At 46.0% G+C, this 16,252-nt stretch overlaps 1 long non-coding RNA gene across 1 annotated transcript; it reads left to right on the top strand.

Moving 5' to 3' along the window:
- Positions 1-2,825: 2,825 nt before the first annotated feature.
- LOC137460911 (uncharacterized) lies at positions 2,826-15,830 on the top strand. Its single transcript, XR_010993130.1, has 3 exons — positions 2,826-4,274; positions 13,534-13,881; positions 14,594-15,830. It is a non-coding gene; the product is annotated as an uncharacterized lncRNA (long non-coding RNA).
- The last annotated feature ends 422 nt before the right edge of the window (positions 15,831-16,252 follow it).

The raw sequence follows: 16,252 nt of genomic DNA, 5'->3' as shown, positions 1-16,252 counted from the left end.
AGAAAATAAACCTTGCTTTTAATTAACAAGGAATATTTTTATCTCTGAAGGTGCTATGTGCCTACAGTTTGAATATGAAAGGGCTTTTTTTTTTGGCTAGAACTTGTAGATTCTGCAGTGAAAATTCATTAACATGTTGTTCTCCTTCCCTTATCCAACCTTGAGTGATTCAGTGGAGCACTAAGCCATTCTCCAGGGACTGTAATGAATTTCTCCACAGGCTGATACGTTGGATTCTTAAATCAAACTTCAGAACCAGTTGGGAGCTTAGTGAGTGTAGCAAAAAATATTCATACCTTCTTAAATCTGATTGACTCAGGAGTTTTAGATTAATTCCAGGGCAGAACCAAATTCAATCAAGGAAAAGTCTTAAGAACTCAGAGTACAAAACATCCTTTGTGTTTTTACAGTTGGGTGAAAGAAAAATGGAGGCGGGGGATCAAAGTTAGCCCCCCAAATAATAGTGAGATTAGGTTAAAACTTATACTAGCCTTTGCACTTGGATAGTAAAATGATTCCAACTATGTGTACTGTAATGGAAAGGGCTTAAGAAAACTTGTGAAAATTACATAGAGCTTTATTAAATGAAAAAAATCAGCTCTGTTTATGAGCTATATTAACAAGAAGTGAGCTCTGCAGTAGGGGGGCATGGGGGGAAAGCATCAAGCATCTCCTAACCACTGACTTCGAATTCACTTGCAAGCATTGGAATTATCATAGTATCATAGTATCATTCAGGGTTGGAAGGGACCACAAGGATCATCTAGTTCCAACCCCCCTGCCATGGGCAGGGACACCCCACACTAGATCAGGCTGCCCAGAGCCTCATCCAGCCTGGGCTTAAACACCCCCAGGGACGGGGCCTCGACCACCTCCCTGGACAACCCATTCCAGGCTTTCACCACTCTCATGGTGAAGAACTTCCTCCTCGCCTCCAGCCTGAATCTCCCCACCTCCAGGCTTCATTCCATTCCCCCTAGTCCTATCACTACCTGAGATCCTGAGAAGTCCTTCTCCAGCCTTCCTGTAGGCCCCCTTCAGATACTGGAAGGCCACAATTAGGTCACCCTCGGAGCCTTCTCTTCTGCAGACTGAACAGCCCCAACTCCTTCAGTCTGTCCTCATAGGAGAGGTGCTCCACAAAAGGGGATAACACACCAAGCTTTAAAACTGCCGTGAGAGCAAGGCAAATGTTGAACATTTTCCCTTGCAATGTAAAAGAAAAAAATAGACTTTTGTGAATCATATTTGAGTGAAACATATCAATTTCCCCCCCCCAAAATCTCTCTGCCACCTGATATCTACGGACACAAATGTCACACCGTGCAACTTTGAGTCAGCTGAGGAATAATCTACATGGAAATCAATAAGTAGTTAGAGCTGATGTGGGGGCATGAAAATCTGGGGATGAATGCAACTTTCAAATGGCTCTGTAATGCATTATAAATGGTTTTGCTCCAGTGTGTGGGGGAGATATGTATCTGGAGATATATACGGTTACATACAGATGAATATGCTTATTATGGTATACAAATATTGCATTTTCACATTGCATTGCAAGTGGTGTTGAAATGCCTTTAGAAAGGACTGGACCTAGTCAAATTAATATTGGTAATGAACTTGGATCCTATGTAAATCCATGGAAACCCCAAAAGCACTCACTTTCTTGTTCTGCATTATTTTTGTCATCAAGTCTGATTAGTCCTAGCAAACCCTGAAGCAGTAGGAAGGCTGGGTCCAAAGACTGACTGAACTCAGTGGTAATGCTCTGCTTGCTTTCTCTCTGCAAGCAGTGCTGAGATCTGCTATCTTCCCTGGGATCTCAGTGGGGCTCAGCAGGAAACCCAACCATATCAGCTCCTACTCATAAGATTCCCCTTTGACTTCACAAACTCCTCAAGTGGTGGTAGGAAGGCGCGAGCCGGTTCACCCACAGTAATTCCTCATGAAATCTGAACTCTTGCAGCCCACATTCTGCCCTTCAGAGGACATGAGAAATCAGCCCAGAAATTTACACAGGCCTCTGGCTATGAATATAAATTCTACACTGCTGTTATCTGGGGCTGGAGCAATAAGGGGAGTTGCTGCAGGAAAATTTCCATATCGCACTTTGCAAATCTCTGTCTTACCAGAGGAAGCTGAAGCTTTGTTTAAATGGAAACACTACTGGAGAGAAGGGCAAGAGAGTTGATGGTGTTCCTTTGTTGCACGTCCTATCACCTAAGAAGGAAAATCTTGGCAGATTGTGACTTATCAGTCCCCTTCCAGATCATGTCAGAGTGTTTTTAGGATAATGTCTATGGACTGCTCTTGGTAGAGATCAGAACACCTGCTATGGGGGTGGAAGAGCGTGTTGTCCTGCAGAGCCAAGCCGTGTCATGCCATTTGCACTTGAACTAGAGAATGAGGGCAGCATGGATCCAAACTGAAGTACCCAAAATCCTGCTGTTCATTTGTAAAGGGCCAATAATTTCCTCAGCTAGTAGGAAGAAGAGGTGTCCTATCATCATGGTTTGCAGTTCTGGTGGTTTGGGTAGGCCGCTCTGTGTTTTGAAAGGAGAATATCTACAGGTCCTCCTCAACCCAGCCAGCATCGCTGCAAAAGCCTGGCAAAGGCCATCCCTTTAGCAGTATTTATAGCTGTATCTCCATCTGATGAGCCACTCTGAAAGTAGGCTAACACAAAACATACCACACCGCTGCTTGGAAATGCAGATGTGAAGGGATATCTGGTTCTAATATACAGATCACCTTATGGTGTGGCAGGTTTCAGTTTCCACAATAGAGAGTGCATTTGTGGCTAGGAGTGATTTAAGCCATTGGGACCTTCAAAGCAGAAACTCTTCATGAACCTTATTGGAAAATGACTACACTTGGTGAAGAAGGGAAAAAGAAAAATTAAAAGACAGAGAAACTAGAGGGGTGATCCAAGATCACACACATCTGAAGAGTGGAAAGGATGGCCTTTTCCAAAACGTTGCTCTTTCTCACAGAAAATGCCTAAGCTGAGCGTGAGGGAAGTATCTCCATTCCTTTGCTGAGTTATGAAGTCCTGCTAACGCTGATGGAACTGACATCTCACTGCAAAAAGCCACCAGGCTTAGTTCAAAGCAGTCAGATTATTAAATATTGGCAATATTGTGTTTGCCTTTTCACATTTCTCCTTTTGCTGAGGGGTGGCAATGAGGGGGACAAGAAAGCAGGCTTCTCCTTTCAGAGACACCTGGTGGATTTGAGCTCTGCTATTCCTCTTTCCCTCACTGCATGGATAATCCCTTGGGAAGAGAGAAATACCAGCAGAAAGATCGTCTGTGCAGATTGGAAAGAAGGATTTTGCCCTTGGGTCCAGAAACCTGGAATGCTTTCTGCAGCTCCTAGGCTCCATAAAACATATGTGCTTAATAACTGAGCAAACAAGGCCTGCGCTGGAACAGGGCTTCCGTGCACCAAAGGAGAGCAACATTTGGCAAGCTGGGTCCAGGGGGTTGACACTTAATGTCCCCCTTATTCCAGAGCCAGTTTTATTTTGCAGCTGTCTGCTTTCCCTCTTCACATCAACTGTGCCATTGAGGTGCACACAAGGAACGTTTCAGATGCTTATTCTAGGTGATCAGAAACGGTGCCTCCTGACTGTCCCCCATGCAGAAAGTGAAGGGAACACTTCTACCATGCTAAGAGGTAAAGCAGATAGACTAAGAAGGTTTCCCCTCATCCACAAACAAAGAACAACAAAGCTGGTGAGGGGTTTGGAGCACAAGCCCTGTAAGGAGCAGCTGGGGGTGTTTAACCTGGAGAAGAGGAGGCTCAGGGGAGACCTTATTGCTCTCTGCAACTACCTGAAGGGAGGTTGTAGCCAGGTGGGGGTTGGTCTCTTCTGCTAGACAACCTGACAGAACAAGAGGACACAGTCTCAAGCTGCACCAGGGGAGGTTTAGGCTGTATGTTAGGAGGAAATTCTTCACAGAAAGAGTGATTTGCCATTGGAATGTGCTGCCTGGGGGGGGTGGGTGGAGTCACCATCACTGGGGATGTTTAAAGTAAAACTGGATGAGGCACTTAGTGCCTTAGTTTAGTTGATTAGAAGGTGTTGGGTGATAGGTTGGACTTGATGATCTTGAAGGTCTTTTCCAACCTGGTTAATTCTGTATTCTGTATTATCTTCTGTCTCACTGTCTGCACAGCTCAGCATGGAAAACACCAGGGGGCAAGTAGCAGGAAACATGCCAGCAGTTGGGCTTTTGGAGCTCAGGGTCTCTCTCTGGAGCTGTCAGCAGGTAACACACTCTGTCCTCTATCTCAGAGCTGCTGAAACATCATGTGCTCTCTCTCCACCTTCTGCAGAGCTTGACTGACCCTGTCTTGCTTCTTGTTTTAGGGTGAGATGGTTTTCAATCCCCTTGGGAGCCCCAGCAGGTGACCCAACGTTTGGCCAGGCCTAAGGGTCTGTCCTCCTACATTTAGCAAGAGGAACACATATCCACCATCTGCTTCCAACTGCTCTCTGAGGGTGCCAAGCAGAGCCTTTTCTTTGGTGGTGTGGTCTCTTGAACATCCGACAATCAGGACATTCAGACTGCCAGAGATCATATCAGCACTTGTTTTTTGTTGCTGTCAAACCAAAGGCCCTGAAACACCTCCAGGTCTCCACAGGGTTCAAGCCAGGTTGGTGGAGTGTGTGTTTTAGACAAGGCGGCTGTACACACCAGTAAGCACAAGCCAGCCAGAAGTCAGGTGGCCAGTCTGATAGATTTATCTTGGCTTCTCCTATGCAGAGGGGGGAAGAGGCACACCTGCAGGAGGTGGTGACCCAACTCTCCTGCCCATGCACTAGTACTTGGCAGAGATGAATTATGCCAGCAAAGGTCACTGCAGAGTAGACTGTACTGTAGAATATTGGCCATTGGAGTGGGCTGCCTGGGGAGGTGGTGGAGTCACCATCACTGAAAGTGTTTTAAGAAGAGACTGGATGGGGTGCTTTGTGGCATGGTTTAGTTGATTAGGTGGTGTTGGGTGATAGGTTGGACTCCATGATCTCAAAGGTCTTTTCCAACCTGGTCTGGTCTGGTCTATTCTATTCTATTCTATTCTATTCTATTCTATTCTATTCTATTCTATCTATTCTATTCTATTCTATTCTATTCTATTCTATATTCTATTCTATTCTATTCTATTCTATTCCATTCCATTTCCATTCCATTCCATTCCATTCCATTCATGTCCCATTCCATTCCATTCCATTCCATTCATACATAACAACCTAATTTCCAGCTGGTTGATGCTGCTTGAAATGGTCCCTACCTTTATTTCTCCAATTTTTTTTCTGGCTGCTTCTACCTTGTCTGGCTGGAAAAATCCTTTCCCCTTCCTCCACTTGTGCCTTTTAGTGTGAAGAACAGCAGCAGTAGACTAAGGACCTGAACTCATCAATTCATCTTTTACTCATCCTTAAAAATGTATGCCTAGAGCCTCAAAACTGTGCTATGGCTCGTGGCAGCCATTCTCTTACATAAAATCCCAAGTTTTTCTGTGATTGTGTGATGGTTCTTAAAGGCACAGCCTAAACCTGTCACAGATTTGTGACCAAATCGTTACATGGTGTAGTGGAATTAAAGTCAAGTTCAGCTGAGGATAAGAAACACAGTGCTTGATTAGTTTTGTTGCTATTTTACACCACAGGGATAAAAAAACTACGAGAGCAAACCAAAAACCAACCTCCTCCCCCCCCTCCCCCCAAACCCACAAATGATTCATCTGTAACTCTTCATTTCCACCAGAATGTTAATTGTTTTATTAAGGCACAACAATGACATTCTTCTGAGCTCACTACGTTTTGCTGTGTGCATCTCACCCTCGCCCTCACTTCATAAAACACAACAAATAGATGAAGTGGCAACGAAGTGAAGTAGCTCCTTGGACTTTGGGGTGATCAGGGAAGTCTTGGGGGGCACCTCTGAGATCAACAGGAGATTAAGAAGAGGCTGAGTCTTGGCTAGAAGCAGCAGCTTTTTTTCTGACTTTGGGTCGTTGCTTTCTGTCCTGTGCTGATCTTCCAAGTGTTCCTACACACAAGTTTTCCCTTTTGATGTATAGATACATTAGGGATATTTTATTCAAAAAAGAAGCTAAAATCCACTGGGATCTGGCTAAGCAAAGAATAACTAAAAAAGAAATCTACCTTAGCCTTACAAAATATAGGTTGAAGTGTGGAATATCCTTGAGAAACCCGTGCCTGGGGAATCAGCACTTCTACCTTGCTGATCCTGAGTGACCGTCGGTGCTATTTGACGAGCTTTGGGAGCCTTATTGCCACCTAATAAGGAACCTGTAGATTCTTTGGAGCCTATTTGATTTCAGACTGATGTTTCAGATTACATTATCAACATCAGTTTTTGCAAACACTAATGAATCCTAAAGGTATTACCTGCATGCAATGGACTGGACTGAGGTGAAGTGGGTTGCACTGGGTCTGGATCTGGGGACTGGGGTTGGTGGGGCTGGGACTAGGACAAGGGCTGGGACTGGACTGAGGTGAGGTGGGTTGAACTGGGTCTGGTCTGGATCTGGATCTGGGATTGGGCTGGGTGGTGCTGGAACTAGTGCTGGGACTTGGACTGAGGTGAGGTGGGTTTGCACTGGGTCTGGATCTGGATCTGGGGCTGGGGTGGGTGGGGCTGGGACTAGGATGAGGGCTGGGACTGGACTGAGGTGAGGTGGGTTGCACTGGGTCTGGATCTGGATCTGGGGGCTGGGGTTGGTGGGGCTGGGACTAGGATGAGGGCTGGGACTGGACTGAGGTGAGGTGGGTTTGCACTGGGTCTGGATCTGGGGCTGGGGTTGGTGGGGCTGGGACTAGGATGAGGGCTGGGACTGGACTGAGGTGAGGTGGGTTGCACTGGGTCTGGATCTGGGGCTGGGGTTGGTGGGGCTGGGACTAGGATGAGGGCTGGGACTGGACTGAGGTGAGGTGGGTGGGACTGGACTGAGGTGAGGTGGGTTGGACTGGGTCTGGATTTGGGACTGGGGTGGGTGAGGCTGAGACTGGGGTGGGTAAGGGCTGGAACTGGGACTGAGGCTGGACTGGACTGAGGTGTGGTGGGTACACAAACTACAGAAAATTCTACCATAATCAGCATGTTGAAGCAAAGAAGCCTAAAAATCAAGGAGCTGTCTTTCACAGAGTCTGAATCTGGGGAAACTATTAACTGCTCTGTGAGTTTACACGGCTTTCATTTAGCAAGAATAGTTTGGACCTGGATGAGATCTGTGGAAAGTAATACAAAATCTTCAGCTATCCCTGAGTTGGGAATTTTCTGAGTGTCTGGATCTGACCTATTGCATAGAATCAATGAGGCTGGAAAGACCACAGAGATCATCAAGTCCAACTTACCACCTTACACCTCATGACAACTAAACCATGGCTTCAAGTGCCACATCCAATCCCTTTTTGAACACCTCCAGGGATAGTGACTCCACCACCTCCCTGGGCAGCACATTCCAATGGCAAATCACACTTCCTGAGAGGAATTTCTTCCTAACATCCAGCCTAAAACCTCCCCTGGTGCAATTTCATTATCATGATATTGCTGGGCCCTGGACCAAGCTGCCCAGAGAGTTTGTGAAGTCTCCTTCTCTGGAGACTTTCAAGACCCACCTGGATGTATTCCTAGGAGATCCTGTTTTGGCAGGGGAGTTGGAGGGATCTCTGGAGGTCCCTTCCAACCCCTACAAATCTGTCATTCTATGATTTCCCTTTCTAAACATTTAGTCAAAGTGAAAACACAGGTGAGGTTCTTAGTGTCAACCACCCCCAGGACAGGTCCCAGCACACCTGAAACCATTGGGATGCTCAGAGATGATGGAGAACACAGTGCATGTAAGGGATCTCCAACAGAAATGGTTAGAATAGAATAGAATAGAATAGAATAGAATAGAATAGAATAGAATAGACCAGGTTTGTAAGAGAACTTCAAGATCATCGAGTCCAACCTATTATCCAAGAACATCTAATCAACTAAATCATGCAACCAGGCACCCTATCAAGTCTCCTCCTAAACACCTCCAATGATGGTGACTGCACCACCTCCCCAGGCAGCCCATTCCAATGGGCAATCATTCTCTCTGTGTAGAATTTCTGCTTAACATCCAGCCTAAACCTCCCCTGGCACAGCTTGTGCTCTGGTGCTGCTTGCCTGGGAGAAAAGACCAACCCCCACGTCCCTTCAGGTAGTTGTAGAGAGCAATAAGGTCTCCCCTGAGCCTCCTCTTCTCCAGGCTAAGCAACCCCAGCTCCCTCAGCCTCTCCTGATAGGGCTGTGTTCCTAGCCCCTCCCCAACTTTGTTGCCCTTCTCTGGACACCTTCCAGCAAGTCAACATCCTTCCTAAACTAAAGGACCCTGAACTGGACACAGTACTGAAGGTGTGGCCTAACCAGTGCAGTGTACAGGGGCAGAATGACCTCCCTGCTACTGCTGGCCACACCATTCCTGATCCAAGCCAGGATGCCATTGGCCCTCTTGGCTGCCCTGGGCACACAGCAGGCTCATGTTCAGCCTACCATTGACTTGCTGTGATCTAGATGGATTAAGATATTTTTCTAGCAGTTCCATATTGCACAATCCAAGTGCACAAGAGACTTAGACCTGCGCTTCTGCCAAGCTGCAAGTTAGAAATAAAAAGGCTTCAGAGCAAGCCAGCTTTCCTATTTAGCTTTAACAGCTAATATTCTGAGAACCTCAAGGCTAATTAAGCTGCTCATCATCCTGCTGCATCTAATTATTCAGATATTGATCTGACAAGAAAAAAAAACAACCCAGTGACATATTTTATGTTTTGAGAATGGCAAAAAAAAAAAAAAAAAATAGGAAGCAGACCTGGTTTAAAAACAATTTAGCAGTGCATAGCTGAACTCACACAACAGTGTTTCCAAGTGTTGGGTTTTCATGAGGAGCTGCACAATATTTTGCTCTATTGAAATAGAAGAGAGAAAAAAAAGGGGGAAAAATAAAAGAGAAAAGGCAAAAAAGGGCAAAAGTTTAAAAACAAACAAGCAAACAAACAATCACCCCATGTAATTTCCTACAGCCTGCCTCAAATTTCACATCTAGCAGGAAAAATCCTACAGAGGACCTTGCCCAACCCTTGTGTCCCTACGAGGATGAAGACAACTTATCATAGTATCATAGAATCAGTCAGGGTTGGAAGGGACCACAAGGATCATCTAGTTCCAACCCCCCCTGCCATGGGCAGGGACACCCCCCACTGTATCAGGCTGGCCAGAGCTGGGGACTTATGTGACCAGAGCAGAAACTTATGTGGCTAGGCAAGTCAGTGCAGCACAGAGGAATTCTGTGCTCAGGTTCTGACCCTACCTGAGACAACCTCTGACCTTGAACTAATAAATACTTAGCTTGTCTTTTATTTCACCACTGCCTGAAAGATGAGCCTCATAGGTTTCTCACTTTGAGTGCTGTCTTAATGTAGGTCACCATTTGGAGCATGACCAGAGAGGGGCCACGAGGCTGGAGAACCTCTCCTATGAGGACAGACTGAAGGAGTTGGGGCTGTTCAGTCTGGAGAAAAGAAGGCTCTGAGGTGACCTTATTGTGGTGTTCCAGTATCTGAAGGGGGCCTACAAGAAGGCTGGGGAGGGACTTCTCAGGATCTCAGTAGTGATAGGACTAGGGGGAATGGAATGAAGCTGGAGGTGAGGAGGAAGTTCTTCCCCATGAGAGTGGTGAAGCCCTGGAATGGGTTGTCCAGGGAGGTGGATGAGGCCCCGTCCCTGGAGGTGTTTAAGCCCAGGCTGGACGAGGCTCTGGCCAGCCTGATGTAGTGTGGGGTGTCCCTGCCCATGGCAGGGGGGTTGGAACTAGCTGATCCTTGTGGTCCCTCTCCAACCCTGACTGATTCTATGATTCTACGATCTTCCAATATGGGGACTTGGTCTTACTGGGGTGCTCAGCCCTTGGGACTAAAATAGAAAGCTCACCACAACACAGAACAAGTTGCACTGTGTGAAAAACCCTGGTGAGGTTTTTTTCTTGTGCAAGAATGAGTCTGTGTTTCTTCCTTAGGTTTTTCATTTCTCCTCCCCCCCCTCTCCTAGTTTTAGCGCCTTGGAAACATCAATCACATTCTTGGGAGGATTCTTATTGACTTCTTTGGCAGAGCTGTTTTCTCCCTCCCAACCAGAATCTGTGAGTCTTTTGGAGAATGAGAAACACAGATGTTCTGGGTTCACCAGCATCACTTCCATTTTCATTACTACGTAAAGCAGAAAGCCAGAACCTGGGGTTATTTGGAGTGGAAATCATCTATAATTTTAGCAATTTACGTTTACCCTAGACACCCTGAACTGTGCAGAAAACTTGCAAACCCAGCACACAGTCTGCCTCAGCCACAGGACACAGTTGCCTGATGCACTGTGCCCTCAAACTGACCAATACCTTCCACTGATGGTGAGGAGATCCCGTGGTGACTGGCTGAGGTCGTGTCCAGAACATAGATTGCTTAAGTGTGACTACTTAGTGCCCTTTGATATTCCCAAAGACATCTAGGATATCTGTATAGGGCTTCAAGTATGACACAGGACCTCTGGGAGACTCCATAGCACTAGAGCAGGACCTTTTCATGCCTCTATGGCTCCAAGGACAGCAAACACGATGCTTTGGCAACTGATTCCCACCTGCCAAGGCAGTGACACAAACGGCACCATCCGTGTCTGTGTTTTGTTCAGAGGACAGGCTGAAAAGCGAAGCGATTCATCAAAACACAGGGCAGTTATTCACTCTGGATTTGATTCTGCCTGCTGGATGTAAACCCTGTGGTCAAAAGCTCCCTGGAGTGAGGGCTGAATGCTGCTGGTGGGGATCAAGAAAGCAAACAACCATCGCAGAGCGATTCGGTTGCATTAGCTGCCTATTTACAGTTCCTCTAGCGATGCTTAGAAGGTCACCTTGAATTTGGTTTGGGGAAAAAGCAAGAGAGATTATGAAATTACCATAACAATGTGCTGCACAGGCATGGCTCCTAAGCAAGGCTCTCAGGTGCTCCTGAATCCTCTAAGTGGAGACCACCGCAAGTCTAATGTGGATTGCTAATACTTCTCTGAGAACTTCTTCACACAGGGCAGCACAGACCAGGGACTTGGATGGAAGAGGCAAAGCCAAAGAGGCTGTGCAACTGAGGGGACCACAGGAGGTGATGACGAGCTGTAGGAAGGACTCCCTACACCTTACTCCATGCCAAGGTTGCTCTTCTTAAATTGAGGAGCCCAGAACTGGGACACTTTGAGTCCTGTGTCTAGTTCTGGGCCTCTCAATTTAAGAAGGACATTGAGACCTCTTGAATGTGTCCAGAGAAGGGAAAGGAGGCTGGGGAGAGGCCTCGAGCAGCAAGCCCTATGAGGAGAGGCTGAGGGAGCTGGGATTGTTTAGCCTGGAGAAGAGGAGGCTCAGGGGAGACCTTATTGCTGTCTACGACTACCTGAAGGGTGGTTGTAGCCAGGAGGAGGTTGGTCTTTTGTCCCTGGCAATAAGCACCAGAACAAGAGGACACAGTCTCAAGCTGCACCAGGGGAAGTTTAGGCTGGAGGTGAGGAGAAAGTTCTTCCCAGAGAGAGTTGTTAGCCATTGGAATGTGCTACCCAGGGAGGTGGTGGAGTCACCATCCCTGGAGGTGTTCAAGAGGGGATTAGATGTGGCACTTGGTGTCATGGTTTAGTGGTCATGAGGTGTTGGGTGAGAGGTTGGACTTGATGATCTTTGAGGTCTTTTCCAACCTAATTGATTCTATGATTCTATGACTCCATTCAAGATGGTGACCCTGCAAGCTGTTGATGTCCTATGGCTGGTCATTAGAAAGAGCTGGGATAATATTTTTCTCAGGAGGAAGGAAATTCCAGGTTCTCAAACAGGAACATGTATTTCAGTGCAATGGCTCAGCAGGGGGGTGACTGCAAGCCTGCCAGTGGGGAGACATTCCTCTTTGTCCAAAATGCTTCTCTTTGTATCAGGAGCAAGCACAGCTTTCCCTTTAATCGGATCTAGGAGGAGTTGTAGGTAGAAAGCGTGTACAGGAAAGGGACAAAATAGTGTCTGGCATATGGTGACTGTTGCCCAACTTACTGGCTGGTGACTGGGCGAGTTGTGTCTCCAGCTCAGAGTAAGTGACACCAGATAGTGCCGTTGGGATTCATCCAGGCCTTGTGAAGTGTTCCAAAAACTCACAGCTAATAGCTAAGCTTCGGATTCCCAGATTTGCATATGGTGTGAAACAGCAGTGAGTGATTTAGGAGAAGCTAGGAATTCTGCAAGAAGAATGAATTGCCAGAATAAAAAAAGCAAGTTAACTCTGCCCTCAGATTACTTGCTGCTAATTGCAGGGAAGTGGCTGCCATGTGCCAGCACATTTCTCTTAGAGTCTGCTTGTCCAGTTCCCGGTGCCCTTCAAAAAGAATGCACCTTATTAAAACCATCAGAAGAAAATCTGGTTCTCAATCTGCTTTAGAGAGCAAAATTGACTGTCATAAACTATAGCAGATCCCTCTGCATCCACATTAAAATCAGGCCTAATAGAATTAAAGCTTGCGTGTAGTGGGAAATTCCACTTGGAATTCCTTTACCATCTGGTGAATAAAAAAATCAGCTGTGAGTATTTTCCCTTCTTTTTCTTTTGCTGCTTCTTCTTTTTCTCTTTTCCTTTTTCTTTTTATTTTACTTTTTCTTTTTCTTTTTTTCTTTTTTTCTTTTTCTTTTTCTTTTTCTTTTTCTTTTTCTTTTTCTTTTTCTTTTTCTTTTTCTTTTTCTTTTTCTTTTTCTTTTTCTTTTTCTTTTTCTTTTTCTTTTTCTTTTTCTTTTTCTTTTTCTTTTCTTTTTCTCTTTTTCTTTTTCTTTTTCTTTTTTCCTTTTCATTTTTTCTTTTTAGTTTTTTCTTTTTCATTTTTTCTTTTTCTTTTTTCTTTTTCTTTTTTCTTTTTCTTTTTCTTTTTCTTTTTCTTTTTCTTTTTCTTTTTCTTTTTCTTTTTCTTTTTCTTTTTCTTTTTCTTTTTTCTTTTTCATTTTTTCTTCTTTTTCTTTTTCTTTTTCTTTTTCATCTTCTTTTTCTTTTTCTTTTTCTTTTTCTTTTTCTTTTTCTTTTTCTTTTTCTTTTTCTTTTTCTTTTTCTTTTTCTTTTTCTTTTTCTTTTTTCTTTTTCTTTTTCTTTTTCTTTTTTATTTTTCTTTTTTTTTCTTTCCCTTTCCCTTTCCCTTTCCCTTTCCCTTTCCCTTTCCCTTTCCCTTTCCCTTTCCCTTCCCCTTCCCCTTCTCCTTCCCCTTCCCCTTTCCCTTTTTCTTCCCCTTCCCCTTTTCCTTTTCCTTTTCCTTTCCCTTTTCCTTTTCCTTTTCCTTTTCCTTTTCCTTTTCCTTTTCCTTTTCCTTTTCCTTTTCCTTTTCCTTTTCCTTTTCCTTTTCCTTTTCCTTTTCCTTTTCCTTTTCCTTTTCCTTTTCCTTTTCCTTTTCCTTTTCTCCTTTATTTTTAATTTTTTTTCCTTAGGGTGCTTGGATGAAAAATGTAAAGGCTGTGTTCAGGGTGCGATGTGAAGAGGGAAAGCAGGAAGACAGCAAGCAGGCTGAGGTGGGAGGGAGGGATCTGTGTCATGATGGGAGTCAGCAACCAAAATTTCCCTTAGCAGACATTGTTTTATCATAGTGAGATCATTCTAAAGGTAAGTTGCTTTTAAGCCTTTTCTCGATGCTTCTCCACTGTTTAGATTTTGGAATCGGAGCTGGAGCAATTCACCGTTACACAGCTTGGGATGAGCAAATATTTTGTGCATCCTGAAGGGTTTTCCTGCAGTTGTGCGAGGCTGTGCTTCTGCCTTCTAAACAGCACCATCTTCAGGCACGTTTTAAACCAGCTACCTAGCGGGGATTTCTCGCATTGGAAGTGCTTTAACGGCATTTCTTCTCCTTAGGTTGTTGTGGGGTTCTTTGTTTTGTTTTGTTTTGTTTTGGTTGGTTGTTTTTAGCCCTCTCCTGGGCATTCTTGACACTGGTCAAAATTAGGCACTTAACTTAAAATATGACAACAAATCTCCTCCAGCTGCACCCTCTGCATCTGTGTGTGATCAAATCTTTCCTCATATGAACTCTTTAATTTGTCTTAAACTCCTTCACCACTGCACCTGGTTCATTATGTCTGGTTCTTACTGTTTGTTTCAAATGTTTCTTGTGGGGTTTCCTTCTTAACCTCCCTGACAGAAAACCCTACTTTATTTTCATTGCTGGGTTCAGTGTACTCCAAGCCTCTGTTTTTCAACCTTCAGAGAGATGAAGAGATAATGATCTGCTGGACCAGGATCTATGTTTTTAACACAGGGAAAATCTAGTTAAGTCAGCAGACACACATGGATTAGTAAGCTTTAAAATCGCATTTGTTTCATATTTAAACCAAGCGAATCTGGGCTGGGTGAGGGTTAAAATCAGAAGAAAATGCAACGAGAAACAGCCACTACACTTAGTGATGTCAGCATAACCACCTACTGTGATTTCCCCTAACAAAATGTCATTTGCCTTGTTTGTTTATTCCTTAATTCATTTATTTGTTTCTATAGTCCATAGGCAAATCAGAGCAAAGACCCACGCAGCAGATCCGTGTGCAGGCAGTGAGCAGCTTTCTGGAGCTATTGGGAGGTGGAGACAGGCAGCCCCATCCCTTGTATTGCCCACCCATGGTCTTTGTGCAAGGTGGGTCGTAAAGTGACTTCACGTCCTTGATGAGGATGTTTATAGCTCCTAAGAAACAGAAGTGTTCCTGCCTATGGTTTGCCAGGCAGTAACTGGGGAAAAGATGCAGTTCCTTTCTCTTGCCCTTTCATTGCAAAGAGAGGGTTGTGCTTCAGAGAGCCACATCCAGTGTTGCCTACTCCACCAAGGAGACCTTCAGCTGGGGGAGCTGAATCTTGCAGCACTTGTGGGAAAGCACATGACCTCCTGCCTTTGCATCATGAGGACGATGCAGACAGCTGTTGAGGGGTTTGTTAGACTTCGTATGGGAAAGGAAAAACCTCCAGTGCTGCCAGATTTGCCAGTTTCAGTACCAAGAGTTTTACAGCAAGAAGACCATTTCAGAGAGTTCTCATCAAAATGTCAATTCACCTCTGCATGGCATCTGGAGGAACTGCTGCAGCAGGTGGCACATGGCTGGATTCAGTGTGTATTTTAACTCATGCATTTGTTGCACCCACCCAGAGTGAAACCATCACCCAGTGACAATAGCAAGATGCCATTGAGACAGGCCTGTCCTGGGGTCCCTTCACTCGAGAGGAACAGGGGGTGCCTGGATGGGCCCTCTCAGGTTGTTAGCTGTGGGGGTGGGTGGTGGAAGCAGAATCTATATGGGTAGCACTTCGGGGATTGCATTTCTCTCAAGGAAAAAGGATTATTCCTCAGATCTGCTCTCCTGCCCACAGAAAGAGGGGACTGGATCTGGGACAGGGTGAACAGGGTCTGGCTTAGAATCGCTGCTCTTTCCTGGGAGGGGCAGGGGCTAAGCTGTGGAAGTATCTCTGTCCTGGGGAGCCCTGCCCCAGCTCATGTCCCAGGTTGGTCCCACGCTGTCTCATCCCCTTGGCCCTTGGGTGGGTGAGGCTGGATGCAAAGGGGTGTGGACAGGGATGAGAGTTGGAGTCAAGGCGGTGTTGTCCCCCCCTGCCCCCCCTCCGCCCTGGATAGGAACTGGGCTGTTCATAATGAAGGGGCTTTTAAATGTCTTGCAGCCAGCCACTAAAACCTTCCACCCCAAACTTTCCTGTGTCCTACTTCTGGCTGGAGATCGCCTTTGTGGGTTAATTTAAGGGGACGGGGGGGGTGGGAAAGCACGGGCTGGAGGACAAAGGGGCCTGGGGGTGGGGGGTAGGGGGATGTCGGCTGTGGGGAGAGGAGCAGCGCAGAGCCCCCCCCACGACCCGAGGGTGATGCTCAGCCCCAAACTCTCCACAGCCACTTCTGAGGAAGGGGCAGGAATGTCTCCGTGTTTGTCCCCGTCCCGTCAGTCAGTCCCGCGGCTCCTGCGAGACCGGCTCCAGGCCCGGGGCCAGCTTCCACCGAGGGGGCGTAAGGCCAGGGGGTTCCCAGCGCTGCGACTCCAAGTGTCCTATCCTTACCCCCCGCTTGAGAATCTGCTGTCGGGTGGGAGCGCAGGAGAGAACCAGAAACTCTCTCCTACAGCCCGGACCCATAACCGGCCTCGGTGTGCACGCAAATCCCTCTCC

Source organism: Melanerpes formicivorus, unplaced genomic scaffold (genome assembly GCF_026170545.1).
Source record: "Melanerpes formicivorus ecotype bairdi unplaced genomic scaffold, bMelFor1.0.p_v2 SCAF_899, whole genome shotgun sequence".
Classification (NCBI taxonomy): domain Eukaryota; kingdom Metazoa; phylum Chordata; class Aves; order Piciformes; family Picidae; genus Melanerpes; species Melanerpes formicivorus.
The sequence above is the reverse complement of the archived record's forward strand: the minus strand, read 5'-3'. Positions and strand labels throughout refer to the sequence as shown.